This window comes from Anas platyrhynchos, chromosome 1 (genome assembly GCF_047663525.1).
Source record: "Anas platyrhynchos isolate ZD024472 breed Pekin duck chromosome 1, IASCAAS_PekinDuck_T2T, whole genome shotgun sequence".
Classification (NCBI taxonomy): domain Eukaryota; kingdom Metazoa; phylum Chordata; class Aves; order Anseriformes; family Anatidae; genus Anas; species Anas platyrhynchos.
The window spans coordinates 68,444,598-68,456,656 of NC_092587.1; the positions used below are offsets into that span (position 1 = coordinate 68,444,598).

A 12,059-nucleotide genomic window follows, 5' to 3' on the forward strand; every position below is an offset into this window, starting at 1 on the left:
TGCTCCCTCAGCAGGGTCCAGACTAATTAATGTCCAAAGGTGAAATTTGTGGGAGGGATATCTTTTAAATTTTTGTTTATTTGTTTGTTGCACCTAAAACAATGAGGACATAAAAAAAAAAAAAAAAAAAAAAAAAAAAAAAAAAAAGATCAAGCACAGAAGTGCATGAAAACCAAGTTAGGTTTCCCTTAATTCCCACCTCTTTTCAGCCACAGTTGCAGTGATCCTTGCATAGTAATGTTAACTGGTTTCCCCGTGCCTGCAGGCATGTTACCTCTGCAATTTACTCTTTAAGAATGAAAGTTTGAGTTGACTTTGCTGAGAGATGGACTCCCAGTTCCAGGAAGAAGTCTTGATGTTCTCTCAGCCCAAAGGTTAAGGCTCTAATCCATCCCCTGGAGCTAAAACAAAACAATGATAAATTTTCCCACTACTTACAGAACATAATTGTTGTCAGAATATTTTGAAATGAATAAAGGTTACAGTTAAAATTTCCATTCACTTCTCTTCCCTATTGGCGTGGTTGCTGCCATTGTTCTGATTTTGTCAGTACAAAATTATTCTGTAAAAACATCTTACGTCAGGACACTAAATGATTACTGCTATTCACAGCTTGGGGAAACACCATCCTCCTCCTCCCTAGCATGGTGATAGTAGTCACTGCATCTGGACTTATTGCCAGTCTTTAAGTTCCATTCAGAGTAGTTAAAAGTGCCCTATCTACCCACAAAGGGTGAAGAATGCATGAATATGTATACTCATAAAAGTTTCTCATGGGTTCCCTTTGTCTGTTACTTTGAGTGAAAACTGAATTTATAAGGTCCATTTAAAGAAATTATAGAAGAAATTACTTAGATGGTGTCTAAACATCGTTCCAAGTGTCTCTGGATTACTGTTTCATGTAAGAACTTTTCTTTTTTTTTCCTCTATTCAGATTTTCCTGTCTTTTGTATCATGGTGCTAAGGATACTGATTAAGTCATTAAACTTCTGGGCCCGGGGAGGAAGTGAACTCTACTGTGAAGATGCAGAGGAATATCAGAGTTCCTGCATTCTCAAGCATAGACCAGGTCAGTACGAGGATAGTAGCAGTAGATGGTAGTATAGCAAGAAGCCTAATTAGCAGATCTACAGTCTCCAGATTCCAGGGCTTTGTGTACCAAAATCAGCTTGGCAAAAAGTTTTCTCGTAAGCCAAAACTTTTGCTACACTTCTTTCATGCACCCATTCTTGCCTTTATGTGGATTTATTGATTTGTAATGATTGAGTTTAATTTTAAACAGAGAAAGGAAGAACAAAGATTTAGAAAATGGGATGGTTTGCATTCTTCAGGACTGAGAAAGCACGGTCAGAACATAATTTCTCTTTGATTTTGGTGAGCAGTTTTGCTGGCTGTAGAACTGACTCAGCCTTGGAACTTTGTTTAAAATTGCCTTTTAGGAATATTTCAACTTTTTGTTTTGTTTTGTTTTTATTTTCCAAAGAGGTGTTTTAAATACTGTGTGGTTTAGTCAGAATAATGGAAAATTTGAGTATCTGTCAGTGTGCAAAGGATATGTGTAGCTGTCTTGGTCCAAGAGTATAAACTGCCAATTTAAAACATTACAGATAACATGATATCTTTTACTGAACAAAGAATAATTCATCTGATCTTTAATAATACATCCAGAAGAGGAATTTCTGGGTCTTGAAGCTTAAATGCTCTAAAATATTCCCATTCCAATAAAAAGTATCACATCTACCTTGTCTACTTAAACACATGTTCAAAATGATGGATTGGTGGCTATTTTGGGTGCATTTTTACTGTGGTGTTATCTTAAGTCTCATTCAACTTACGCAACTGTTTGCAAAGTTATAAACGTGCAGCCTTTATATGCCAAAATGAATCACAATCCCTCTTCTCTCTTTGCTCTAGTCACACTTTCAAAAGAAATGTAATTTAGACAGAGTGTTGCATGAATGTATTCTTGGTTTATTTTTATTATATTTTATTTTTGTTAGCTATAGTACTTTTGTCAGCTAAAATACTTTCAAGAAATGAACACAGATTTTGATGAATTTCATGGGGGGAGGGGGGGAACAGGTGAAAAGTAGATACAGGCCTCTATAAAGCAACTGTCATTGAAAGTGTGATATCTGTGGAGATATACCAAGGTCATTTTTGTGTAGAGGAAAGACTGTGTTAACAATCACTAAAATTATCAATCATAATGTGATTGATAGCATTTGCAGGTTCCAATGCTTTAATTGCAGTCTTTTTATTGTTTGTATTGCCAGTTAGCTGGATATGTAGAGATGTATAATAATAAATCTGGCCCACAAAGCTTACTGTGATTGCACGTAACCTACAAGCCCGTTCCACCTTGAGTAGAAGCTCAAGGCATGAGGAAATAAAAGGAGCAGAAATAAAACAGAAATAACTATTGTAGAAAGTTAGTACCTTGGTTTGTACCTTGATGCTTTTACATGTCAGTATTTCCAGGGACTGGGTCTTCAAAGGCAGTTAGATGCTTAAATGCAGTAACAGATTACAGTTACCAATTATCTGGTCTTTCATCCTCGAATAGCCTCACTGAAGTAAGAGGATAATATTGCCTTCTGAATAGAAATGGAATAAAAATAGGAGTTATCTTCCTAAGAAATTACATAAAATAATAAAATTCTCTCCCTGAGGACCTAGCTGACAAATGTGTGACATGCAGGTCAGTGCCTAGTGTTACCGTTTGGAGGAATAAAAAGTAAAATAGAAGATGTGTTCACCTTAGCTAACTTGGATTCATAGAGAGCTTGCACAAAGTATGCAAATTGGTCTCCATTACACTAACTGCATTGTCACAAGCAGAACTACTACTGCAATTTCTCTTGAGAACTCACTGGGGAAGAAGTTTGAAACTGCTGCCAGGCCTTCCTTGGAGCACTTCTAGATAGGGTATGTCCAGGAGATGTACAGTATCAGAACATCTGGCCTCTTTGTGGGCTATGGCATCTGGCTCTGGGACTTCTGGAAGAGCAAAGCTTGCAATGAGCTTTTGTCAGCTCATGATCACAGCAACTCTGTGAAGAACCTTTATAAGGTGTCTTATTTTCTTTCATCTGAAGATCTCAGAGTACTTGTGGATCTGAAGTTTCTTCTGGGAAAAAATAAAAACAAAAAAAATAAAAGCTGTTCTCCTGCTGAAGAAGAAAATAGAATTGTGAAGTCTGAGTGTTTACTATAACTATTAACAGAAAGTTAGAGAGAAACAACTTGCAGGTAGATTTTTTTTTTTTCTTTTTGCAAATTTCAATGAAAATGTTAGCAACTGTGCTCCAGGAGCCTTGTGCATCCAGAAGGGTTCAGACACACTGCACTCTTTTCTTTGCTCTTTGATAATGAACTTCTGAAGTATTTCTTCTGGTTTAAAAGTGCTTGAATAGGGAGAGATGTGTACTTCTAACTACTTTTTGGTTAATTCTGTAGAAGCAATTAATCTTTGACATCCTCAGGAGGTGCTTCAAAGTGTAACATGCAATGATCCTGTAGTGCACCTCTGTAGGATAGCAGTGCATGTGTTGCTATGCAGGAGACATTTCTAGGAAGCAAAGAAGAATCAGAAGCTGTGAGGAGTAGAGGAAGCCTGTAGCAAAGATGAAACTCAGGCAAAAAAAAAAATCAGGAACAGTCCAGGAACAGCCACATATGTCAAAAGTCTGCTAATGTCTGCAAGAGAGCCTGAAGTTAGTAACTGGGCAAACCCCGAATAAAGCTGAGATCAGGTATGGCAGGAGTAAAGTGGGACGTCAACTATCAGTTTCAGCATTCCTGCTCATAGCAGAGAAGAAAGAGCTTAACTGCTGAGCAAGAAGCCAAGTTTGTGATGTGTAAGGAAAAACAGCTGCCACAAAACTGCTAGTTTCATGGTTATCATCTGTGCTGCTTGCTTCTGGGCTTCTTTAGGTGAGGAATCTGTAGGGCACCCCTACATATGTGAGGAGGGAGCAGACACTGCAGCAAGATTTCAGTTTGGCAGCCTGAACGTTTGTAGGTTTTGTGAGACTGGGGAAAAGAGTCTGTCTTTAAAACCATCTACTTCCACCTACATTTATTCTGGCTCCTCTCACTTATCCATTCCTAGATAAATTCTTTTAAACATGGTGCCAAAACAGCAAGGTGCAGGTCAATTTTTGCAAGCTGCCTGAATGACTCACCTCATTTCTCAGATTACTGACTAAATATATATTTAAAAAAAAAAAAATCCTAGTGGGATTGAAAGCATTTGGCAAGTCTTCCTGCAGAGCAATTCTTTGACAGTGGCTGTCAGGACAGATGTATGATGGGCTCTGCTAAATGCCAGAAGGTGTAACAGCAGTTAGGCCTACTGTGCTGGGGAAGAAGCATTGCAGCACACGCTTCCCAGGTGACAGTGCTGTCGTAACTCTGCCAGACAAGCACGAAGTACAGGAGCCAAGGTGTGCAGCAATTTTGGAGTTTCCAACTAAGGCTGTGGGGGCTCCCCTCGCACAGGAGGATTTGGGAGATGATCCTAGAGAATGTAAGTGTGAAGTATGAGAGGCTGGTGGATCCACTGGGAAGCCTCGCTCAAAGGGAGATAAGAGCGATAGGGTCTATTAATGCACCCAGTGACCCTGGAGCATGCACAGCACACTGTATACCACACCTGGCTCTAGAACAATGACTGCTGGAGATTCCTAGCCTATGTGGGCAAACCTCATTATTTCTGTGGGACCTGAGCAATGATGAGAAGGGTTTTGTGAAGCCTGTCCTCAGACTGGTCACTGGAAGAGCTGGAAAGTGCCCAGTTATGCTAGGCACCCTTAAATGCAAGATATTTTTGAGAATACTTTTAAGATGAAAGGCAGTTCAATGGCTACCTATCTGGCCCTGCATCTGCTTACTGCAGATAGCTCCCATCATTCCTTTTGAAGAGGTAGGCCTATAAAGCATGAGTCTGAAATCATAATGGAGGTGGCTTGGGTTCAGTTAGAGGGAATCAGGTTGGTGAACAAAGCTCTGTCAGTACATAAATGACAAAGCTGACCTGGAGCTCCTTCACTGCTGACTGCACTAGCCCTTTCCTGTAAAGACATGCAGTAGAGGGCACTAGTATGTTAATTTGTATCTGATCATGCTATTTATTGATGAATACCGTATTAGACAATATAGTGAGAGCTAAAGGCTAATTAACAGTATAGTGTACTATTAGAATATGTGTTATTATTTACAGAAATAGGTTGATTACTCACAAGTGAATAATTGATTGTCATCTCTGGTGTGCAACCTTATTCTGAACTTATTATGAACTTATTCTGAAATTATGGCTGAATTTCTTAATAAAGCTCTGTGGAGAAACAGGGATTTCAGTGAGCTGATATGAACATTTCGGCTAGCTTACACATTGAAATCGCTGAGCTCTCAGCGACAGGTGTGGGCACAATTCAATTAAGACATCTGAGGAAAAGATTCTGCTAGGTAGAATGTTCTTGTATGTAATTTTAGGATAGTTCTAGAGAGCAAAATACAGGACAAAAGGCTACTCAGTTGTTCCAGTAAGTATGCAAAATTTACTAAATTTACTATCTATTAAGGATAAAGGATGTAGCTGATGGATGAGAAGTCATACCTTGTTTGATATACTTTTAAAGAAGCAACCCAACTGGAGTCTCCTAAGCTGCAAATACTTCAGTCAGGTTGCTTGGAGGAAAGCATGTCAGAAAGTTGGCTGGCTAACAGAATTGTGTGATACAATGTCATGAAAAGTATGATACAGGTCGGTGATTCACATTCAGCAGTTCTTTGATAGCTGGATTTTCCATTGTTTCAGGATGGTTTTGAATATTTGTGAAATAGGTTTGCTAGCCTATTTTGCTGTAAATGTGCCCAGGTTTCAGCAATTCTGTAATAAACACCATTTCCTACAAATAAAAAAATGAGCAAATAAGGTTCCTGTTCATTATATGTCTCTGCAAGGGCAACATTCAAAATAATCCAGACAGTTTGCTCTTAAACAGATCCTTCTTGCCCAGAATTGTAATATGCTGATCTAGGATGGGAAAGTTCCACCTGGCTATTGTTCATTTCTAAGAAAATGGCAATGAATAAGCTGAAGTTTAAAAAAAAAAAAAAAAAAAAAAAAAAGGCTAATTCTCAAAAATTAGAAGTAACTTGTAAAACCTGGGGAAAAAAAATAAGGTTGGAACTTGGTAAATTTATATGTAAAGACACTAGAAAGGGGACATCCTTCCATCTGGATTTTTCCCAGCTCTCATTGTTTTTCTTTTCTTTTGTTTATTGAAAATTTCAGTACTTTCATTTGTCTTCATAAATCTGTTAAAAACATTTAAGATTATTATATTCACAGCAGTGTGGTTTTGGCAGAGTTTAGTGTCAGAATTCGGTAAGTATTGTTCAGTTTGCATCTCTACATCATGTTATGATATCCTAGGGTCTTTTCTTTTCCCCATTTGCAGCAACTTTTTGTCCTGTTAAATTCTTAATGCTTTGTCCAGCTTAATTTCTGTGAGATGAGGTCAATGTTTCAATGAGTGATGTTAAGCCCTTAGCTTCAGCATCCATAATTCTACGCTGTAAAGAGACATATTTGAGTTTCCTGTGTCAGTGTGTGTCCTCATATACATGTTCTGCTTTTCTGCATAATAGCCAGCAAAGAGGATTCTCATAATTCAGAATAAAAGAGGAATGATGAAAATTTCCAGCAGCATATAAACTAGCAAAAATGATTTTCATAATTCAGAGTAAAAGAGGAATGATGAAAACTTCTTTTGTAGATATAAATAGAAAATCAGACAATGTATTTTCTGTCATATTACAATCATGATCAAACTGGCCCTTAGTTTTATTCAAATCCTTTGAATTCAGTGAGTCACACTTATCACTGATATAATTTCAGAAAAAAAAAAGGGGGGGGGGGGGCAAAAAATATATAATTTTAATACACATTATACTAATTTTAACACAAAGACATTGTCTTCTGCCTGCATGAATTATGTCATCACAAACAGCAGTTCAAACACTATTTACAGCTGATTAGTGAGAGGGCACCAGTCTGTCATTCAGGCACTCAGGCAGGAGTGGGAGAAGAAACCTAGTGGGGACCATTTCCTGATGTGAGGGAGTAGGAAGGAGGAATGTGTATGAGTGGAGAGAATGGCGAAAGGTCTGTCTTACTGAACTAAAAGGTCATTTGGGGCCACTCTTACTGGGCGTTCTTAAAGAAAAAAACTAAGTTGAACAGATGTTAACATAAACATTATGGATATGTGTTGTTTGTGTTTTTTTTTAAAGTTATTTTTGGAAATAAAGCTAAGCTTTAGGAATCTGGAATTAAAGGAATAGAGGGCGGAGTAACAAGGTGAAGAGAAGTTACAGAAATGTTCAGCCCTGGTCTTATGATCACGTTGACTTTGTCAACTCTGTTTTCATTTTCATCACAGTTACTAGCAATTTGAGTAATTCATTTAATTAGTCCTTGATATGTGCATACTTTGGAATAGAAAAACATTCACGATGGTTTAACTATGTTTGTACTTAAACTATGATTAGCTAATAATTTTTCCTATTCATGTCCTGACTCATTTCTCTTTACTATATTAGTTATAAAAAATCTCCCGTTTAAAACATATGAACAAAACTACAATGGGTCTCATAGTAAAATTTGTGTCATGTCACTGTAGGTCTTAACACAAAAACTAACGAAGGTGGTTAGAGAAAGGCAATAGCATAATTTGATCTTTGTTTTGTTTTTATCACTGACTAATATAACTACAAGGAAATCCTATAACCTTTCCTGCTCCAGCAACAAGTCATGTTTACACATACAGTCATACCAGTCCTCAGCTATATTAAGCTTTATAAATTTCTTTAAGCTACTTTGACCAGTTTATTTAAGTGCAAAGCATGGCTGGAGAAAAGTCCACTTTTAGTATTTTCCAGGACTGAAATGAATACTGGGGGTGAAGTAAAAAAAATATAGATACAGAATGAACACTATCCAGTATCCTGTAAGAATATTCTGCAAGTTCCTTGTCTGCTTTATTATCCTAACTTTCCCCAAGGAAAGAAAAGTAATATGTAATGTCAAAAAGGAGGATGTTTGGTCAATTTATTTTAGAGGAAGAAAGCAAAATGCTGAAAACTAGGACAATTCTACCAAAAGTAGGACAGTTTATTGCACATTAAGTACCTTTGGCTTATGCATATTGTATCACGCTTACTTTACACACGCAATTAGTTCCAGTGACTTCAAAGTGGGACTTCCCACATGAGTTGAGGAAAATTTATCCCACACAATAAAGCTGTAGTAGTGTATGAAAATCAAACAGGGTCAGAATACATACTCATCATGAGAAGAATCTGGAGAACAGATATAACTGGTTGAGCTCATGTTAAAAAAAAAAAAAAAAAGTCACTGGCACTTAGTTAAGAGATCAAATTAGAGGAGAAAAACATAGATTAATGATTCTGCAACAGGTTACACAGACTAACATTCAAGTTCTGAGCAGCTAAACTTCAGCTCCTCATTGCTTCTTCATCAGACTTAACTTTTGTTTGTTTGTTTGTTTGTTTAATACAGTAAAACATAACTGAGTTTTAAGTATTTTAATGGCATTCTGAGGAATCATAGAATGGTGTAGATTGGAAGGAACCTTAAAGAACATCTAGTTCCAAGTCCCCTGCCATGGGCAGGGACACCTCCCACTAGACCAGGTTGCCCAAACCCCATCCAACCTAGCCTTGAACACCTCCAATGATGGAGCATCCACAGCTCCTCTGGGCAACCTCTTCCAGTGCCTCCACCACCCCCTGAGTGTAGACATTCTTCCTTATATCTAATCTAAATCTACCTTCTTTTAGTTTAAAGCCATTACTCCTTGCCCACTCACTATACTCCCTGACAAAGAGTCCCTCTCTATCTTTCCTGCAGACCCACCTTTAGGTATTGGAAGGCTGCTATAAGGTCTACCTGGAGCTTTCTCCAGGCTGAATAACCCCAACTCCCTCAGCCTGTCTTCATAGGAGAGGTGCTCCAGCCCTCTAATCAGTCTCATGGACTTCTCTGGACTCACTCCAGCAGGTCCATATCCTTCTTGTGCTGGAGGACCCACTTCTTAACGTAGTTTTTAATTAGAATGTTGGTAAGAAGGGTAAATAGAAAGCTTAAAGTAAGTTAGAATCATTAAGTGAGAAGTTTGATTCATTGATACAAAAATATTTGACCTGTTACCCTGAAGGATACAGCAGGCAGTGTGAAAATATCGGTCCTGAAATTGGTGCTCATGTTATGCCTAAGTCCTGTTTATTATTCAGAGACATTATTTGGATAAAAGCCCTTTGCTCTGCATCTCAGGTCCCTATCTGTAAAATACCATAGTCAACAGAGCAATGCTGTAAGTGAAGTTATGCTGTTTTATGCAGTATCAGGCCCAGAGGGCACTGATAGACTTTAACAGCCATGAGCAGACTCACCTGGAATCCACACCCAGGAGTTCCATTTCAGCTGGGGTCTCCATAGCCTGTCTGTCCTGTGTTGCAGGGGTGGGGTGCCTTTGTCCATCCCTGCCTCTTGCTGTCCTGATTTACAGTTCATCTTCCTTGGATGGGACTGGAGCCTAGGCTTCAGGCAGCTTGGCTCTGTCCCTGTCTCTGGGTTGGACCTCAGACTTCTGGTAGGTACTTCTGTCTTCCAGACCTGACTCATTACCTTGTTTTGTCTGGGACTGTTAATGTGGACCTGCTTTTTTCACCTCCCTGGCCTTGTAGGTCTTTGTACATTGGCAAGGGTATGCATGGCCCTGGTTCCCCTCTCATGTCCCGTCATAGGTCAGCCACACTCCTTCAGTTTCCTGATGTGTAGGCCTTTATGCAAGGATCACCTTATCTTTGCTGTACCAAAAATTGTCCAACGCTTTGGTGTTATCTCCTGGAATTACTATTCTCTGTTATTCTCCATAGAAGGGAAAGCTTAAAGTCTGCTGACTTGCTGGCCTCTATAGTACAAGGGACCCATCAAATACATTCTTCTTACCCATGTAAAGAAAATGTTTAATAGGTGTCTCAACACAGAAAATCTTCTAGGTACTATGTATAACTTAACATTATAATTTTTCCACATGCCAAGCAACAATATCATCTCTCTCTCCTGCCCCCCTCCCCAGAGGGACTTCCTGAGGACTGAAGTAGAGCTAGAAATCTAGCATGATACGAAGGCTGCTTTATGACACAACTTCTCAATCCCTTTATCCCACTCCATTTAAAAATTAGCTTATGCAGGTATTTCTGTGATTTTTTTTAGGAGCTATGCTGACATATGAAATGCCTGTGCCAAAAGTATGTGGGAGAGTGAAGGTGAGGGCATATTAGTATGCAGGAACTTAATATAACTAGTATACTACTACCTCCCTTTGAAATAAAAAGACATACGTGCAAGCAGGGCCTGCTTTGCCTGTCTGTCTGAACCAGTGATATTCCAGTTTTGTTTGACTTGCCAGAAATTATGCTTTCAATTGGCAGGAAGAAAGAAACAGTATTCTTTTACAAGATTATATAAAAATGATATCTATATAATTTTAAGGAGTAAATTTCCCTCCATCTGAGTCCGAAACAAATGTAAGCATTCAAGGCACAGAAACTATGTTCTTCCTTAATCTAAGTTTGAAAGATTTAATAAAATATCCAAATGAGTTAAGAAAGGTGGTGGCTGGGAAGAGAGCTCTCAGAGGAAGGAAATGGAAGTCAGTATCTTCTGAAATATCATTTACATTTGAGAAGCAATGTAGACAAAATTAGGTTTCCCTGAAAGCATCTAAGAGATTGAAAGAAAAATGTAGGTCCTCTGAAACAAACAAAGACCACAGAAGCTGACCTATAAAGGTTCTAGTTTTAATTTGAGTAAAACAGGCAGAGCTTCAAACATCAAAAATATCTATAGAGAGTTGCTACTTGAAAAACAGGCACAATGCTTTGTCATGTGGAATTGAACTGAATGTCCCTCTAGAACTCCTAGTTGAATAAATTACATTTCACACTGAGAAAAGGATTGGGAGAGCTTAGGGGAAGAGATAGTTTTTATGGAAACTATTTTCTGAAAAGACAAAACTAGACATTATCATAGTCTTCTAAAAGTGGGAGGGTTGGAGACATTCCAGCAAAGAAGGAAACATTCATCAGTTATCAGGAAGACTAACCTTTTTCAAATGTTTGAGGAAATAAGATCAAGATGAGTTCTCCTCCTCCCCACCAGCCTTGTCTTTTTAGCTAATGGGAAGGCCTCAAGGGGACTATCCCACACAATGGAGAAGACCTGTGGGTCCAAGTACTGTAATGCCCCTAAAAAGTCAAAGTTAGGATAAATGTAATACAGCTTTCTTCTTGCCCATGTGCTGTGGCTTCTGAGACACTGGAGCAGCTTCATTTAAAGATGAGAGTTCAAACAACTTGGATAACATGCTTTTGTGGTCTCTGAAGTGCTGTGGAAACACTGAAAGTATTTCTCTCAGAATAAAATTGAAATAGAGATAACAGTTGGAGCTTCTTATGCGCAGGTGATTTTTACTTATAATTCTTTAAGACATATTTTGATTCTGCAACTTGTCATTTGAAATATAACTAAAAAATGCATTAATTATACATGTCTATATGCATCTTTCTGCAAGTGAAAGATTATTCAGTTATTTTATTTAAATGAATTCATTCTAATCCTTGTTACTTTTAAGTTGATTTCTATTCACGGTATTTCTCTTGCAAATAATTTCCCCTTCTTGTGATTTTCAAACATGAATGCATTCATTATGTGTTGATTAATTACTACATGTTTCAGATAGAGCTATTTAGTAAGAAACAACAAAAAAGACTTCATTTCTGAATGTGTACAACTACATCAGTTCTGTGCAACTCAACAGATGCATTGAAGTAATCTCTGATTTGGGTAGAGGTTATATAAATAAAAGTTTGCTTAAAAGTAAGGAATGTTCTTTGTTGCCAGTCCAAGTCTCCCAGTCCCCAAATTATGTATGATACAAAATATCATAAATAAAACATGTTTT

The 12,059-nt window shown here is 38.0% G+C and overlaps 1 long non-coding RNA gene across 1 annotated transcript in view; it reads left to right on the forward strand.

Moving 5' to 3' along the window:
* LOC106016245 (uncharacterized) overlaps positions 1 to 12,059 on the forward strand; it is a 52,577-nt gene that overhangs the window by 23,139 nt on the left and 17,379 nt on the right. Inside the window, exon 3 of the long non-coding RNA XR_002400861.4 lies at positions 935 to 1,069. This is a non-coding gene — a long non-coding RNA (uncharacterized lncRNA). The remainder of the gene's footprint in view (positions 1 to 934; positions 1,070 to 12,059) is intronic.